General features: G+C 38.3%; 1 pseudogene; it reads left to right on the top strand.

Moving 5' to 3' along the window:
* Positions 1–16,990: 16,990 nt before the first annotated feature.
* LOC109379024 (elongation factor 1-alpha 1 pseudogene) overlaps positions 16,991–18,637 on the top strand; it is a 17,956-nt pseudogene continuing 16,309 nt past the window's right edge.

Below are 18,637 nucleotides of genomic sequence, written 5' to 3' on the forward strand. Positions count from 1 at the left end.
GAAGAACACAGCTAGGCTGGAAAACAAGGGGGTTTTTTTGGAGCGGAGAGAGTTGGGCCTCCCAGTGAACCCAATTCTTTGAACTCAGGAAAATTCATAACAAGGAGTGGGTACATCATCACCTTGTTTGGTTACATTCCAACTCACTCTCTAAGAGCAATACCCCACTCTAATGTATTAACCCAAAAATAACTAAGTTGGGAGTGACTGGGATGGACAGCATGGGCTGGATAGAAAGTTGGCTCTTGTAGAATTTTGCCCGTGAATGACTCCTGAGGTCCTCCTGTGCGGCTAGAAGCCAGGTTCTGAGAACCAACCTGCTCTACCACAAGATGGCAAAGGAGAAACTGAGCAAAAGTGCCCATGCATTACTATTCACACATTTCAGTCCCTAATTAAAATATAATTCCAAAAAGCCATGGCCAACCTACTACCATCATTGCAAAATTCTAGAGTTTCTAAGCATAATCAATCCTCAAGGGCTCACAGCGTTATTCTTAGAATGTCTGCATAATGTCCCAGTCATATGACTTCCAGCTCAGGTTTCCTATCATATAACATTTAGCCTAAAGCCTGTCGCAGCAATTGTGGCATGATTTTGGCATGGCCACATCATGAGGCGAGACACCAGGCAGAGCAAAGCTCCAGACCTGCTTTGGGGACAACTATTAGGGCTGACACCAGTGGCTTTCAATTTGTTTTTCTCTTGACCTAGTAAAAAATACTTTACATCACAATCCAGTGCACGTGCATGTGTATGTGCACACACACACACACACACACAGTCAGAAAGCTAAAAGAAAAAAATTTACAAAAAATAATTACAATATTCACTGTACACCAATTTTTTTCCATTTTATTCTATTTGGTTTTTAAACTTCTGTTTTTGACCCACTAAGTTGATTTTAAGAATCAATGGTTCATCACCTGTGATTTAAAAAATAATCCTATCTATATACCCATCCACCCCCCCATCTCCCCACCACACACACACACACACACACACACACACACACACACACACACACACATGCGCGCGCGCGCGCGCGCTAGCTGGCTCAGTACAGTTTTGAGTCTGCTGATGGATACTAAGTCCATGGGACAGAGTGAAGTTGTGTAGTATAAACAATGAAATATCTGCCACGTGGGAAACTTCACATGCCCGTTTACAGGTAGACCAGGATGCCCAGTAGAATTTAAGAACCTTTTAATGGGAGATGCTTGAGTATTGTGAAAAGAGTGGGGCATCACTCTCTAGTTCTCTCTACTGTCTGTCCATAGATTTAAAGGAAGAGAATGAATCTTTGTCTCTGTTTTTGCCTTTAGCCTTTCTCACGTGTTGTGTGTGTGTATGTGTGTGTGTGTTTGCATGTATGTGTGTGTGTTTGCATGTATGTGTGAATTAACTATATTTTCTCTTTACAATGAGGCTCACATAGGAAGTCAAACCTTCCATTGTATGTGACATCATTAATTAACCATCCTGTTGAGCGCCTCTATTGCAGTAGACTTTAGCTACCAACCCTTACAAGGTCTGACACTGTGTGAGGCCTGCTTATACAAAGTGCTTCCATAGTAACTTGTGTGTTCCTTTCCCACTGTCTTCATCACAGTGGTGGTAAAGGTTACAGCAAAACTAGATGCTTTGTGAGAGTAACAAAGGGTAAGAATCTGGTCTCATTCCTCTTTGTATCTCCTGAATGTAGCTCAGAACCTGGGATATGACAGTTGCTCAATAAGTGTTTATTGAGTGGATGGATGACATCAAAAAGCCCTTTCTATATTCTTTACCTCAACCAACCTAAAGATCATATGACAGTCTCTCACTGGGGACAAATCTGCATTTTAGGGAAATTGTTTTGTTTAGATTTAATTGTGTGAACTTCTTTGTGACTACCCCCTACTTGTAGAGTAGGACAGGTGAGACTACAGATGTATATTAGTTTGTTTAACAAGTATAGCTGCCCCCACTAGACATATGCTTAGCCTTGTGCTACTAAAATACCTGCCCTGAGCCCTTAATACCTACTTGAAATGAATCAAAGATTTAGTCACATGCAATCCATATGTGAGATCCACATCCAAGCAGATTGCAGAACACACTGCCTAATCCACTCTGCACCTTGTTTATCACCCACATCCACCCACCACCCACAGCAGAGATTTTCTCATTGATCCTCTCCATAGATAAGTCAACTTTTGTTTGAAGAAATCAGTTTCACAATGGGATTCAAGTTTAAGGAGGTTTCTTCCCTTTGACTTCTTCCATAACCCTTTAAACATGCCCCAGCCTTAGACAATTATAATGTCTAAATTTTAAATAAGGATATATATATAGTTTATAAAAGGCAGTCCTATAGATCATCTCAATTAACTCTCATAACAAGTCTGTGAGGTAAGAGGGATCCTACAGGTGCAGGGTGACCTTGTCTTTCTGATCTTTAATCCCAATTATTTCATTTTGGTGAATTCCAGCTTTGTTCCCTGTACTGTTCCAGGCTGGTAAGTATTAGTAGATTGCTGGATAATCTCAATGTCAGCCAGCTTTTGACATCAGCTAGAACTTATTCCTGACGGCATGCTATAAATAATAAAACTGTTAATTTAATTTCTCTTACCATCCATATGGCCCTGATCCTATTTTTGAATCTAACCAACTTGTATTGGTCATCTCTAAAGGGCTAAAATATAGTTCTTAGTGAATACTAATCAGAGCAATGATACAATCCTTATAGGTTTTTTTATTCTTCTCGATAAAAGGTAATAAAAGGAATAAATCACACACATATTTTATTGAGTATTTATTTCATAAGAGAGGGCAAGAGATTGAGATATGTGTAAAAGGGCCCCCTCAGAGGAAGCAAAGGGGCAGGAAGTAGAGAAGAAAGGACTAAAAACATAGGCTTGTCAAATTCCACTGAGCCATCAAGGAAATCGGCTAAATGCTGGTGAATAGAACTCTTTCTTCCTGCACAAAATGCCCTGGTACTGACCCCATCCCGACTGAAGTTTAATATACGAGTACTCTATATCTACCAACTCTGGGGGAGGGACATTCTACTACTTTTGAACTATGAGTCAACGTAAGCTGAAAACTTTAGATATAGTGATTTTTGAATTGATTAAGACAGTGTTTGAGGATGTCACGCCCTGAACAGACTTGTCGTCATCACCCACTGGGAGATGGACTCCCTTGTATGGGCTCTCGTAGTCCTTGTGTGGAGATGGCACTCTTTTGCAGTGGCCGTTGGAATGATTTATAGATATGTTGTCAATCTGTAATGATCAAGTTTAACAATCTGCTTCAAACTCAGTTCACAGCCTTGTAGCTGAAAGTGAGAATTGCCCTTTCTGATTGGGGTGGCTGGTTAGTACCCTAGAAAAAGATAAACCATGTGGTCCTATAGCTGATTTAAAACAAAAATGTTAAATGCCCTTTTAGAACTATTTGTTTAGCTTTACAGCCTTTTTAAATCTGTGCATTTTGTAGAGATAGTAGGGAAAGAAATAAAAGTCTAGTTGCCTAGTCTTATTTGATCAGCTGCTCTACATTTCCCTAAAAGTTGGCTCCATTGGCTTTCGACCTTACTCCTGTGGTGAAGGAGCCATATTTTCTTCCTGACACCCTTAAGAATCTCACACAGACAGAACCCTGTCCACATTCTCCATAATATAAACACTACATCCAGCCCTCTGTGCTGACTGTCAGGAGCGGGGCTTATACATTTATATAAGACCCTAAGATGGATTTACCATGAAGCAAATGAAGCCTAAGCTTTAGTATCTCAAGGCCCTAGACTTAATTTTTAATATAGAGTTATGTGGTATTTTGCTTAAAGAAGGCAAACCTCAGGTTCCACAAAACCTGGACCAACCTTTGGCAAGAACAAAGTCAGTTGGGCAAAGGGGTGGATATTCTAACCACCAATAAGCCTCAGAGCTCATAATTGATGTTCACCTTTCAGAGATATGTATTTACATAGAGGCTGAAAGAGAGACCGGATACTTAAAGTTTCTGCTATTGTTTGTCATTCTATGGCCTGAAGGGCCATCCCTATTGATCCTTCTCAACTGTGGATCAACCCGGATCCAGGAACCCTCTCTGGAAGAGGATAACTAAAGAAATTAACAGGGAAAATAGATATATCTCACATTTTCATGAGGGATCCCAAAAGGTACACTTCTTCCATTACAACTACCCTTACATTTCATAACATCATGGTAAGTACAAGACGAATACTCAACTTGGCTACTAAGATTCTAAGTGATTTAAAAAAGCTGATCTTGGGAGGAATGTCTTCAAAGGTAGTATCATTTAACTTACATTCTTTTCTTTTAGTTGGGGAGTTCCAAAGTGCCCAGGTTTTTTTTTTTAGAGGAAGCCATTATCAATAGTTCATTAAATTTGAAAATAGCATAATCTACTGCAGATTTTTAACAATATGGCTGCACGTTCCCATCTACCTTCAGATACATAAAATAGGCAAATTGTACTTTGGTTTTCAAAGAAAATATGTTCACTCTTAATTAAAAGTCTGTGAAATCTAGGAAGACTTTCAAATGATTTTAAAGACCCCTTGCATGAAATTTGCAGTACACCTTTGAAATATGCTGCTGTCACAGCTGCCCTCTGATGAGGCTTGGGTTCCAATCTGTGCCTCTCCAGCAGTCTGTGCAACCATAGCTGCCAGGTGGCATCAGCTTCCTCACAGCGTCCTCCTCCTGTCTGCCATGAGGGAATAAAGCCGTATCGCCCTAGGAAGCTTCCACTGGTGGCTCAGAAGAAATCTATCTGCAGAGACGAGATGGCAAGCGCACTTGAAAATATGAATTATTGCTGTCATCAGCACATTGCTTCCCCGTGGTATTGAGCCTTTGACATTGAAACAGTTTGCTTATACGCAGTTACAATATTTGTAATTTACCTTGACCTTGCTGAAGTATACAGATTCATAGCTAGTTGTTTGTGGCTTTGTAGGAAGCAAAAATCTTTCTTTGTAAACTTAATGAAAAGGAAGTTAGCAAACTGATACTCAAGTAGGTTGCCTGAAAATTTTTGCAATTACCAAATTTGTTGTTTATTTTAAGAAAGTACAATCAGAAATAACCATTCTAACTGAACAGAGGTTAAAATTAAATGGGGGGAAAACCCATAGCAAACGTCTTTGCTGCTTCAAAGAAAAATAGGGAATCCTTGGTTTAATGCCAAGCATTACCGCTCCTCTCGCCCCTCCCCCCAACCCAAAGAAGAAAGAATCAGAAGGGAAAGGAAAATGCTGAGAGCATCTATAAACTTGGGCCTGCATCTTTTGTACTTTAGGAACAAGTGTGGCAATTGTGCTGATAAAAGAGAATTTATTAACGTAAGTCATTTGTGCCAATATAGCTTTGGCATATATAGCTGTGGGTGTAATTGGTGACTACAAAATTAACCACTTGCAGGAAAAGATTTTTTCACCTTCAGAAGATCCTCAAAGGTTTTCCATCACCCTTTTACTATTAACTAAACCATATCTAACTTTTTTTCTTCTTAGACCATTGGAAAGACATTGAGGAGATCCTTGATTAAAATTTATATTCCAACATTGTATGACATTAAGGAAGATATTTGCAATCACTTCAAAAATTATTCCTTAAGCAACTGACTTGCTTATACTATTATGGTAAGAATTTATAAAACAGATTAAAGTAAGGTTTCTACCTATAGAAGTGTGACTTGCAATCAACTTGCTCTCTACCCACAATATGGAGCCATTAGAGAAATGCTAGCAAACATTGTTCTTTGGAAGGGAATTTAAATAGCCATATCATAAAGTCATTTTTCTGCCATTGATTCTGCATCAACTCTCCCAAAACAGTATTATTTTATTTTTCTTAAATATTTGATTTATTTAACCTGAGATTTTTTTTTACATGGGGAAGGAAGTTTAACATAAGTACAGGATAATATGTAATAATTAATTATAATGTCCAAAGCTATGCTTTGTTTTAGTTTTCAGACCTCTGACATGCAATCTTCAACATATACAGTAGACAACTCATATAACTGATTTTTCTCTCCAGGACTAGGACTGAGGGAAGCCATACAAAGGTTACGGAGGCAGGTACTCTCTGCATCATGGGAGTTCACTTCACCTCTGTACCCAGATGCCTAACTTGCCTCACCTTAGTCCTGGCTTTATTGTTCCCAGATCCACGGTAGTAACAGCCAATATGCTAAATTCACATTCACATAGCTGTTGCTTTGTCCAATCACAAGTGTTTGGTCATATTTGCTTCCTAACTCTCCACCCAGGTGAAAGACAATGATAATCAGAGGCTCTCTTTTCAAATTCTAATTTCAGGCTAAGAATTATACAAAGAATTTCTATTTTATGTGGACAGGAAACTCATGCCATTTTACTAAGAAAATTTGCTTAGTTTTGTGTGAAAAATATATCAGGTAAAAATTATTGTATGATCCTGTGTTCCTAATGACTTGGGGAAATAGATGGTTTATGTTAAAAACTGAAACTTTGACAACAAAATTAATTATCACTGTATATCCAAGATGGTGGAGTAGATCAACACTGGGCTTGCCTCATCCCATGACCATATTAAAATTACAACTGAAATATAGAGCAATTAACCTGGAGAACCATCTGAAGTCTAACTGAACAGAATTTTTATAACTACAGGTATAAAGAAGAAGCCATGTGAAGACTAGTAGGAGGGGTGGAGACACAACATGGGCTGGCCCCAAACCTCTCGGTAGCAGTTAAAAATCAGGAGGGATATCCCAGCCACAGAGGTTCTCCCTGGAAGATCAAGGGACCCCAACCCCATACCAGGCTCCCCAGCCAAGGGTACTGGTGAGGTAAGAGGAGCCCCCGCAACATCTGGCTGTGAAAAACAGTGGGGTTTCAATTGTCCTGGTGGGATGGAAGACTTCAGGAAACCCAGGCATCCTCTTAAAGAGCCCATGCACAGACTCACTCACAAGCACTCACTCTGGGCTCCAGCAGAGGGACAGTGAATCCAGGGGCGTCAGGGACATACAGGAAAAGACTGAGTTGTGTGGTTTCCAGGCAGGAATTGGAGGGACAGTTGCCACTTTCCTTGTGTGGGGTCTTCTTCCCATGCAGCTGGCAGGTGGGCGCCATCTTTTCTGTGTTGAGCCCTCCCCCACACCCATGGCCAAATCTGAATCTGAATTGGTCTGGTGAGATCCATCCATCCCCTCTACTCTGGTGACTCACTGAGACCCTGCCACACCCAACTCTGTACCACAGGAGGCTTTATCAGTGTCTGAACCACATGGGAACTGGCAGTTGGCAGCAGGCCTTGGAGTGCCCTACCTTTTTGCGGAGCTTCTCCAGATCCAGTACTAGTGGAAGCTGTCCTCTGTTGCCAGCAGTGCCTCTTCCATAGGCCTCTAGGTCCAGCACAGGCAGTGACCAACCGCAGATTTCTTCGTAGCTCCTACCAGGTTTTCCCTGGCCAGTCACAGGCAATGGCTGACCTTGGGCTCCACCAGAGCCCCATTCAAGAGGTCCCAGAACCAACAAGGTTGTCTTCAGACCACAGTAGAGCACCAGCCAATTTAGCCCCACAAGCAGCACACACAAAGAGTGGTCTCAAATAGCACCAGAGCCAGCTGGGGCAAATCCTGCTCCATAGAATAAGCCCACTGCACAGCAGCCCATCGCTGTGGATGGGGCCAAACCCCACAGCCAGTCAGCTTGAGGGTCAGTCCCACTCACTGATGTGCCAATAGCAATCAAGTTTCAGCTATAACAGGACAGCACACATAGCACACACAGCACACACAAGGAACACTCCTGAAGCACCTTGCACAGGTGACCAGGAAGACTGTACCACTGGGCCCTACAGGCATCTATTACATAAGGCCATCTGGGCAAGACTGGAAGACATAGCAGATCTACCTAATACATAGAAATAAATACAGAGAGACAGCCAAAATGAGGGGACAAAGAGACATGTCCCAAATGAAAGAACAGGAGAAAACTCCAGGAAAAAAAAACTAAAAAAAAAAAAAAATGGAAGCAAGCAGCCTACTAGAGACAGAGTTAAAAACAATGGTTAATGAGAACTTCAACAAAGAGATAGCAAGGATAAAAAAGGACATAGGAACCATAAAAAAAGAACCGGTTAGAAATGAAGAATACAATAACTGAAACGAAGAATGCACTAGAAGGAATCACCAGCAAGCTAGATGAAGCAGAGGATTGAATCAGCAATTTGGAAAACAAGGCAGTGGAAAACACCCAATAAGAACGGCAAAAAAAAAAAATGAATTTAAAGACAATAAGGATAATTTAAGAGACCTCTGGGACAACATCAAGTGTACTGACATTTGCATCATATAGGTACCAGAAGGAGAAGAGAGAGAACAAGGAATTAAATCCCTATTTGAAGAAATAATGATGGAAAACTTTCATAACCTGGTAAAGGAAATAGACATACAAGCCTAGAAAGTAAAGTGTCCCAAACAAGATAAACCAAAGAGGCCCACACCAAGACACATCATAATTAAAATGTCAAAGGTTGAAGACAAAATGAGAACCTTAAAAGCAGCAAGAGAAAAGCAATTAGTTACAAGGGAGCTCCCATAAGATTGTCAGCTGATTTCTCAACAGAAACTTTGCAGTGCAGGAGGGATTGGCAATAAATATTCAAAGTGATGAAAAGCAAGGTTACTCTACCCAGCAAGGTTATCATTTAGAATTGAAGAAGAGATGAAGAGCTTTGAGACAAGAAAAAGCTAAAGGAGTTCATCAACACCAAACCAGAATTACAATGAATTTTAGACGGACTTCTTTAAGGTGAAAAAAAAAGAAAAAGATTAAAAATATATGAATAATAAAATGGCGATGACTACATATCTATCAACAATTACTTTAAATATAAATGGGTTAAATGCACCATTCAAAACATAGGGTGGAGCTGATGTGGTATAATATTGTATGTCAACTATAAGTGAAAACAAAACAAAAAAATATATATATATACACAGATATATATGTCATGGGACGTGGAGTATAGTGTGGGAGTGGAGTCAAGGGAATTGTAATAGATATGTATGATATTGGGGGAAGTGGGGCGGTGGATTGGGGGAGGGGGATTGTCACTTTGAGGGGTAAAAAGTATAACGATTGCACTGTGTTGTACAGCTGAAACTAATTCTAAAAAATATGTATTTCATAATAAAAAATAATTAAAAGAAAAAAAAGATAGGGTGGTTGAATGGATAAGAAAACAAGACCTTTTCTTGTATGAGACTCACTTCAGATCAAAAGACATACAGACTAAAAGTAAAGGGATGGAAAGTAATATTTCCAAAAAACGGAAATGAAAAAAAAATAGCTGGAGTAGCAATACTTATGCCAGACAAAATAGACTTTAAAGCAAAGGCTATAACAAGAGACAAAGAAGGATTCAGTAATTCCACTTCTGGCTATTTATCTGAATAAACCCAAAATGCTATTTCGAGGGGACATGTGTATCCATATGTTCATTGCAGCATTGTTTATAATAGCCAAGATGTGGAGGCAGCCTGGGTGACCACTGATGAATGAATGGATAAAGAGGAGGTGGTACATATATACAATGGAATATTACTCAGCCACGGAAGGGAATGGGTTCTTGCTATATATTGCAACGTGGATGGACCTGAAGGGTATTGTGCTGAGCGAAGTATGTCAGACAGGGAAAGACAGGTGCAATGTGATTTTGCTTATATGTGGAATCTAAAGAACAAAATAAACAAGCAAAGCAGAAACAATCTAATAGATATAGAGAACATTTTGAAGGTTGCCAGATGGAAGGGGTGATAGAGAGTGGATGAAAATGGGGACGGGATTAAGACATACAAATTGGTTGTTACAAAGCAGTCATGGAGATGTAGAGTATAGTATAGAAAATATAGTCAATAATTTGGTAATAGTTATGTATAGTGCCAGGTGAGTACCAGACTAGTAGGCGGGTTCACTTGTTAAATTATATAAATGTCTAACCACTATGCTGTGCACCTGAAATTAATATAAAATAATATTGAATTCTAACTGTAACTGAAAATTTTTTAAAGGGGGAGAAAGGTGGGAGGGGATAAGAGGTTCGAATTCCCAGGTATAAAACAAATAAGTCATGGGACGTAATGTACAGCCTAGGGAATATAGTCAATAATATTGTGACAGCATGATACAGTGTCATATGGTTGCTGGACTTATGGTGATCACTTCTTTAATATGAATGTTGAATAACTATGGTGTACAACTGAAACTGATATAATATTGTATGTTAACTATATTTTTAAATAAAAATCTTTAAAATTTTTTTAAAATAAAAATGCAGAATTTTTAAAAAAGGTTAATTATCACTTTTTCCCATCACTGATCATCATTGAAGCAAATTTTAATACCATGGCTTTCAAAGCCCTCACATTTTTATAAATTATTTCATTGCTTCATACTTATGCTTTAGTTTTAATGCTGAAACATAATTTTTAGATTTATTTCCACCGCTGAATTACCTCAGGCAAATGACTATTTTTCTGTAGTTTATTTGTGTTATCTGAATAGTAACGAGTTATGAAAAGATACAAATTTTGCTGTAACAAGATATGAGTAATACTGAAAGTATTTAGAAAATGGCAATCATATTATTGTGTTTGATTTTAATAATACATACCAAATTTTAGTTTGAAAACTTATTGGTAATATCATTGTGAAGTCCTAAAAGGGACCTCTAGCAAGTGCTTACGTAGTGTGTCATCATTGCTTTTCAATTAAGGCATAAGGCCCCGTCAGGGATACAAACACAAATTATGATTTCTTTGTGTTGTATATTTATTGGTAATGGATCCTGTGGAGAGAAATGTTTGGAAGTTTGCCTGTGAAGCATTTCAAAAGGACTAAATAGGGGAACAATGAGCTATTTTCCCATCGGAAGAACTTAGAATTGCACTTCACAGGAGTGGGCCTGACAACCTCAAGCTAGGGCTTGTCCATCTCTCATTTCTGGATAAACCCGAGTCTCAATCATCTGTTTATTTCTGCAGAATCCACCTGGCTAATCTTTCCTTTAACCACATTAAACTTTTCCTTAGCATGTTCAGTGAATGCTGCCAAAATACTAGTCACAGCGTTCATTCTGCATTGACTGCGGCTTGAGTGGTTATAGGCTCCCAGAAATTGTCAGAGTTGCTGCCAGAATCCCAGGCTTGGGAGAAAAGAGGCCTCTCCATGCTCACAGAGTTCTCTTAATGCTCCTCACACCACCCAGGCTGCAGGGCAGCCAGTGGAAGCACTATCTCCATTCCTGACTCCCTGCTTTTGCCTCATGTAGAAGCTTCTGGAATTTCCTCCAACGGAAGCACAGGCTCTCTGGAGACTCTGGTGGAACCCAGAACTGCGGAGAGCTCTTTCAATCAGAGAGATGAACAAGCTGATAGCAAATTCAAGAGAATGCTCACCACCATTCTTTTTTTTTTCTTCCTGAAGACCTTTTCAAACCCTTCTCTAGTCACTGAGTAGAAAACAGTAAATTAGGGCAGCAGGCTCAGAATTTGGAAGGCTCCGGCAGGCAGGGCAGGCTGAGTGATTGTTCTCTATAACCCTTCCACCTGCCCAGGAGTCATACATAATGGAGAAGGAGGTAAATAAGAATTAAATACCTGAAGTCTCTTTTTTCTTCTGTCCTTTGATTACACCACTATTTTATTTATGATTCCCCAAAGAAAGGAAACTTCCCTTATGTGCCATTGCTTTTGTAAATTGTTAAAGAATCACAAAAATGAAATACTTCACAGCGGGTTTTACTCTATTGCCTCTTTCCTGCTGTACTGACCCTTTTAAAGTGATGGTTTTCCTACCCGAGCTCCCCTCCTTCACAGCTACCGTAACCCACCACCTCCAAATGAACCAAGCCTTAGTTTCACTGTATCTTATTTACCAAAAGAGATCATCTGAAGTCCCCCCCTGAGCTTGGTGTCCTGTTCACTAGCATTGTCCGGGTTTTGCATTATGTGATATTGGTTTGTGTCTCAGAGGCCATGTTTCAAGTAGACATTCTTTGTTTCATGTTTGCATGAGAATTGAGTGAGCAACTACACAGTGTGAACAATGAATAGAGGAAATGCTAACAGCTCAGGTTTGGTTTCAAATACTATTCTCAATAGCTCTAGTGGGAGTGGGGATGAAAAGAAGATGTTTATCTGAACTATCTGTGCAACCTCTCAAGGTTTCACATTTCTTTGCCTAAATAGGTAGAATTTGATATAAGGGCTCTCTAATTCTGAATCTATTTGGAAGTTTCTAGCATTTGGCTCTTCCTCTAAACAGAACTTCATATATATATATATATATATATATATATATATATATATATATATATATATATAGAGAGAGAGAGAGAGAGAGAGAGAGAGAGAGAGAGGGAGAGAGAGAGACAAAAAATGTATACAGATTTTAAGAAAGAAAAAAACTATTAAAATTGTAATACTCAATATATACTGATAACAAAAGATGAACAAAAGTCACGTTTGACTTCTGCAATTACAAAAGGTGCTCAAAGTGGTTACCATCAGCATCCAGACACTTCTGATTATGGTGAGCTACTGCTTGAGCAATGTTGACCAAACTGTCCACTTGTATACATTTTTTGGCACCCCGCCCCCAAAATAGGATATATATATTTATCTTACCCCCATCACCATTGGGAAATTTAAGAGATTGGGGATACAGGTTTTTCTGTCATGTTATCTTCTAGCTGGAGGGAGTTCCTTTTAAACAGGAAGGATTTGGAGTGTAAATAACAGGTTAGATAATGTGGAGGGAGAGACCACCAAGACACTGGAACAATAAAAAGTAAGCTGGAATAATTCTTAGCAGATTTAAAGGGGGAGTGGGACGCAGTGGGAAATAAAATCTGCCATGCATGACAGGTAGTGTTCTTTTTTGACTGAAGGTTACCAAATATTCTGACTTTCTACCCCTGAGATTTTTTATATATACACCACTCCATCAGAGCAGAATAAAGCAAGGTTGAGGAAGAAATAAAGCCTAAGATAAAGGACAAGTTACACTGAAATGACCTTAAGTGGTATGTTTTTCATGGGAACTCTAGGAAATCAGAACCAGAAAAATTGTAAGTTTTTCTCACATTCATTCATGGAATTCCCTCAAGCTCTGCGGCCTGCCTTCATGTAACTCTGGAGTATATTGTCCCCTGGGTGGGCCTCCTGTGTGCCCACATAGTCTGTGCACTGTGTTTTTTCATAGGTATGCTATTTTACACTACACACTGCGATATATATTTCATATGTATATATGTATATTACATACAGTGTATGATATTTATAGCACATGTATAAAGAATTGTATACTAAAATCATGTTCTGTATGGGCAATCTAAAAGAATTCAAGAGTACTTTTGGCTCTACTCAATTTTCACTTTACATGCTGACTGTACAAATTAACCACCATGTATGATCACTGTAATAATTATGCTGTTTAGATTAAGTTTAGGTGCCTTAGCTCTGACAAATTGCATCTCCAATAAATGAAAGACCCTACAGGTGCATTCACGCAAAATATGTCAGAGATTTTTGAGGAAACACAGAAAATGGCAGAGGTACTAGGTGAGTAGGAAATCGAAAAATGTGCCAATTTTCAAAAGGAGGGTAAAGATACCTTCCAGAAATTTGAAACTATAAAACTCATTTGACACTGATCTCCCACTACAAGAAAATCAAATTTAGGATATTTAAATAATTTGGAAGCATTTATAAAATTGTTGCAATTAGCCAGCATGATTGCACTAACAATAATTTATAACAAGCAAAGCTAATTTTATATTTTAATCATATCATTCACCTGTTTTTAAGGAAAAGCCATAAAGATAATATATCTTGATTTTGTGATATTCTAATGGACAAAATGAAGAATAACATTAATTTATGAATTGACATCAAATTAGAGGGAGCTTTCTTTCAGTAGAGTCCTTCACTCATTTGCACTTAATTCCATCTTGTTCAAAATTTTTCTTTAATATCTTGGAGGAAAATTGTAGAACATTTATACCTTGTTTGTGGATTATAAAACTGTAGACAGGAGAGTAATTTCAGACAATTAGTATTACCAAAAAAATCCTCAGCAAACTGAATTTGAAGAGCAAATCTAATAAAACTTCATTGAATAAGGAGAAAATTAAAACTTGTCACTAAGGTGCAAAATTTAACTTTGCATGCACAGAATTAGGCAGATCTGTCTTAAACACAAATTTTGTGGAAAGAACTGGACTTTTCATTGATTGAAAGTGTAACATGAGCCAATTGTGTGATGTATCTGCTAAGAAAGCAACTGCAATTTTGGTTACATTTTCTGTCCTCAAGGAAAAGGAAGATTATCTTCCCACTGAGCTCCATACTGGTTGACCACATATGAAGTATTGTATTGACTTCAATGGGACACATCTTAAATCTAATCCATCTTCAACATGACAGCCTTTCAAATATTTGAAGACAGCTTTCAAGCTGCTTTCTTCAAACTAAGTATCCCTCTTCTTATTAGAATAAGGTGTTGTCAACAGAACAATTCCCTGTTAATAATAGTGCCCTCTACACATTTGTCAACAACTCTCTGTAAATGTGTCACACAGGATTGGATGGGATGTTCCAGATATGTACCCTCACCTCCCCTGGGCAAATTATTCTTATATTAATCAAGTCTAATATTTCAATGAAGCCACCTAATACATGCATTCAATTTATAATAATAGCACTACACATTTCAGCAAAAATAAATAAAAAAGGATACTGTCCATCCAATGAACTTATGCCCCTGAGTAAACTGTTGGGACTTTTCATATTAACTTTAAAATGTCTTCAAAAAAATTACACTGTGATTCAACTTTGAAACATAAACTATTACAGATATGAACAGCACAGAAACAGAGTGATGGGGGTGTACATTTGATGTTAGAGCAGCAAATAATTGACATTGGAATAGTGGCCAAAGCTCTACGTTTTCTTGAGAATACAGGACCTAGGAAAGGATGGTTCCCACAGGTGCACCAAGCCATGCTACATTTTATTCTTGAAATAAACACAACAGGACTATCACATGGCAAGGGATGAATATAAGAGACATGAACAAACCCTGAGAATAGATAAAAAAATTTGTATACAGCGAGAAAAATCTGGTGTGACAGTGTCATGTGACTTAAATGATAAAAATACAAAACCAAGTGTACTCAAATAGGAAATGCTGACAAAAGCTGAGGGTTCTTTAAAATCCCCCAGAATTATACTGCCAATGCTAAAGGAACTGCAAGAAAGACCTAGGGATGTAAATAAGTCTAAAAGCCCTTTTGATAAGTATACAACAAAAATTCTAAGTCATTAGAAAGCATCATCATAGTTTAATAGGCAGCACTTTTTTCTTAATAGCATATAAAATAATGGTGAATCTTTTAATCAATAGTGTCTCAAGAAAAAAAAATAGTGTCTCAAGTCAGAGAAATATGATCTTACCTACTGATAGACTCAATCCATACATTCATTCATTATAAAAATTCCATGGTCCCTTAGAACAGTTGATGGACAAGTACACTGGCTGGTGACTATTTTCCCTTGGTAGGTGTGACAGGAAATGTAAAACAATTGCATATTCGAGGTTTACATAGAACAATAAGAGTCTTGTGCATGGTTATTAACAGGTGAATACAATCAATGGAGACAGCCTAATTCAATTAAGCAATTTAATGAAGGAAACTTGATGTACCTGGAAGCATTTTAAAAATCATCATCATCATCATCATCATCATCATCATCTCTATAATCTCAATAAATGTCAATAGATTAAATTTGTTTATTAAATTACAGAGACTCTCAGATTTAGTGAAATACAAAACAAACATGGGTAAAAGAGGACACACAGATGGCCAATAGACATATGAAAGGATGCTCAACATTACTAATCATCAGAGAAATGCCAATTAAGCCATAATAAGATACTTCACACCTGTCAGAATGGCTATCATCAATAAATCAACAAGCAACAAGTGTTGACAAGGATGTGAAGAAAAGGGAACCTTGTGCACTGTTGGTGGGATTGCAGATTGGTGCAGCCACTATGGAAAACAGTATGGATATTCCTCAAAATGTTAAAAATAGAACTAGCATATGACCCAGCAATTCCACTCCTGGGTATTTATCTGAAGAAACCCAAAACATTAATTCAAAAAGAGATATGCACCTCTATGTTCACTGCAGCACTATTTACGATAGCCAAGGTATGGAAGCAACCAAAATGCCCATTGATAGATGACTGAATAAAGAAGGAGTGGTACATATTTACAATGGAATGTTACTCAGCCATAAGAAAGAATGAAATCTTACCAATTGTGACAACGTGGATGGACCTAGAGGGTATTATGCTAAGTGAAATAAGTCAGACTGAGAAAGACAAATACCATATGTTCTCACTTATATGTGGAATCTAAATAACAGAATAAATAGACAAACAAAACAGAAACAGACTCATAGATACAGAGAACAAACAGAGGGTTGACAGAGGGGAGGAGGTTGGGTGTTGGGTGAAAAAGGTAAAGACATTAAGAAGTACAAATTGGTAGTAACAAAATAGTCATGGGAATGTAAAGTATAGCATAGAGAATATAGTCAATAATATTGCAGCAAATATGTACAGTGCCAGGTGGGTATCACTGCATAAATTATATAAATGTCTAACCACTATGCTATATGCCAGAAACTAATATAATATTAAATGTCAACTGTAACTGAAAAAAATAATTTTTTAAAACCCAACATAGATTGATCTTTTTAATGATGAACTAAAAGAGCAAGTTGCAGAAAGAGAATAAAACCACTACTATAAAATTTTAAAGCACAGAACAATTCTATATGTAATGTACAAATCCATTCAAATGTACTAGAAGTACAAAAACATCTGCACGCATCTAGTTCAAGATGGTGGTTGCCTCTGGGAGAGTAGAAATGGGATTTGAGACGAGTACAAAAGAGAAGAAAACTATACGTTTTGCAGGGTATATTCTTTCATGGTTATCACCCGACCTGTCAGGTGAGTCCCATCTGAATGACCACCTGTTCTACCAGGGTTCAAAACAAATTCTACAAGTCACCAGGAAAAGGTTAAGAACTGGGCTTTATTGAGCAAAGAGAAAACTTGTGCACAGGCATACCTTATTTTATTGTATTTCGCTTTATTGTCCTTCACAGGTGCTGCATTTTTCACAAATGGAAGGCAAGACCCTCCACCAGCAAAAAAGATAGCGACTCACTTTATTTTGAGACTTGCTTTACTACGGTGGTGTGGAAGGGAACTCGCGAGGTATTTCTCTGAGGTATGCCTGCAGAGATCATCAGTATCAGCAAGAAAAGACTGGGGTCTCCTCCATCTCTCCACCATCCCACAGAGAGAGGTGAGTCTACGGGATAGTGCAGAGGCATTGCCCTCCTGTTTTTCTGTTTTTTCATAGGAGAAGGCAAGAAAGGTGCCTTGTGGGTGGGGGAATATACAAGCTGTCTGGTGCCAGGAGGTCAGGATTTGGGATATCAGTTATTTAGAAAGTTATCTGGGATAATCAGCTGCTCTTCTTTGAGGATCGTGGGGCCCATGGAAATTTGTTGAACCCCTGCCAGGGTTAAGGACCACCAGTGCCGTGGGAAGCTGAGTTTGGGAGTAGCCCCTCCAACAAGGAGATGGGAGTGCCCCTAGTCTCGGCTGGACTGTTACCCAAGCAACATAGAGTGAGTTCCAAAATCCATTCAGGAAATATTGACCAATGCACAATGGAATCTGTAATATTTATTTCTGAAAAAAAAAATGAGAGGTATAAATCTGAAACAAAGACCACAAAATACTAACAGCTGTTAAATTGGAATGGCATGTACCTGAGTGCTTGTTACATTACCTTTTGCGCTATGTTTGCAAGAAAAGATATAAAGTAATACTTGAAAGCTCCAGTTCCTGTCCTCCAGCTCCCCTAAACTGTAATCACTGCTAAGACTTTTGTGTTTTTCCAGATCATACTTTTCTATAAATTAAAATATGTGCACATACGAAAATAGAAGTTGTGTGTTTGGTGTTAGAGGGTTGTTCCGTCTGTTGTTTAGAGTTTTGATGCTACAGCTTTCTCTTTTGTTTCTACTTCAAGTTCTGGAGATCCTGGATTGCTTTATATTGTGTTGGCTTTGTTCCCTGTTCCGAATATAGTAGACTGGGAATTAGTCTCTCATAATACAAATATAACAGGATAAAGAGCCAAAGTCAAATTCACACAATGTAAAAAGACGGTTAAGAAATATTTTCTTGAGGGTTGCTGGATATTCGGTCCCTTCATTATCATATCATCCATTAGAAGTAAAACATATCCCCAAAAGGTTTTATTTTTAACTCCACATACAACCTAGCTTTGATCAAATGTAAGAAACTAGGTCTTTTGACCAACCTTCTTCCTGTGCTTTGACTTTAACTTTAATCTTTACAAAAGCAGTGAACGTGTTTTGAACATGTGCACATTCCCACAGGCACTCACGTGCTCTGTTTCTCTCTCTCTCTCTCTCTCTCTCTCTCTCTCTCTCTCTCTCTCTCTC

Source organism: Hipposideros armiger, unplaced genomic scaffold (assembly GCF_001890085.2).
Source record: "Hipposideros armiger isolate ML-2016 unplaced genomic scaffold, ASM189008v1 scaffold_21, whole genome shotgun sequence".
Classification (NCBI taxonomy): domain Eukaryota; kingdom Metazoa; phylum Chordata; class Mammalia; order Chiroptera; family Hipposideridae; genus Hipposideros; species Hipposideros armiger.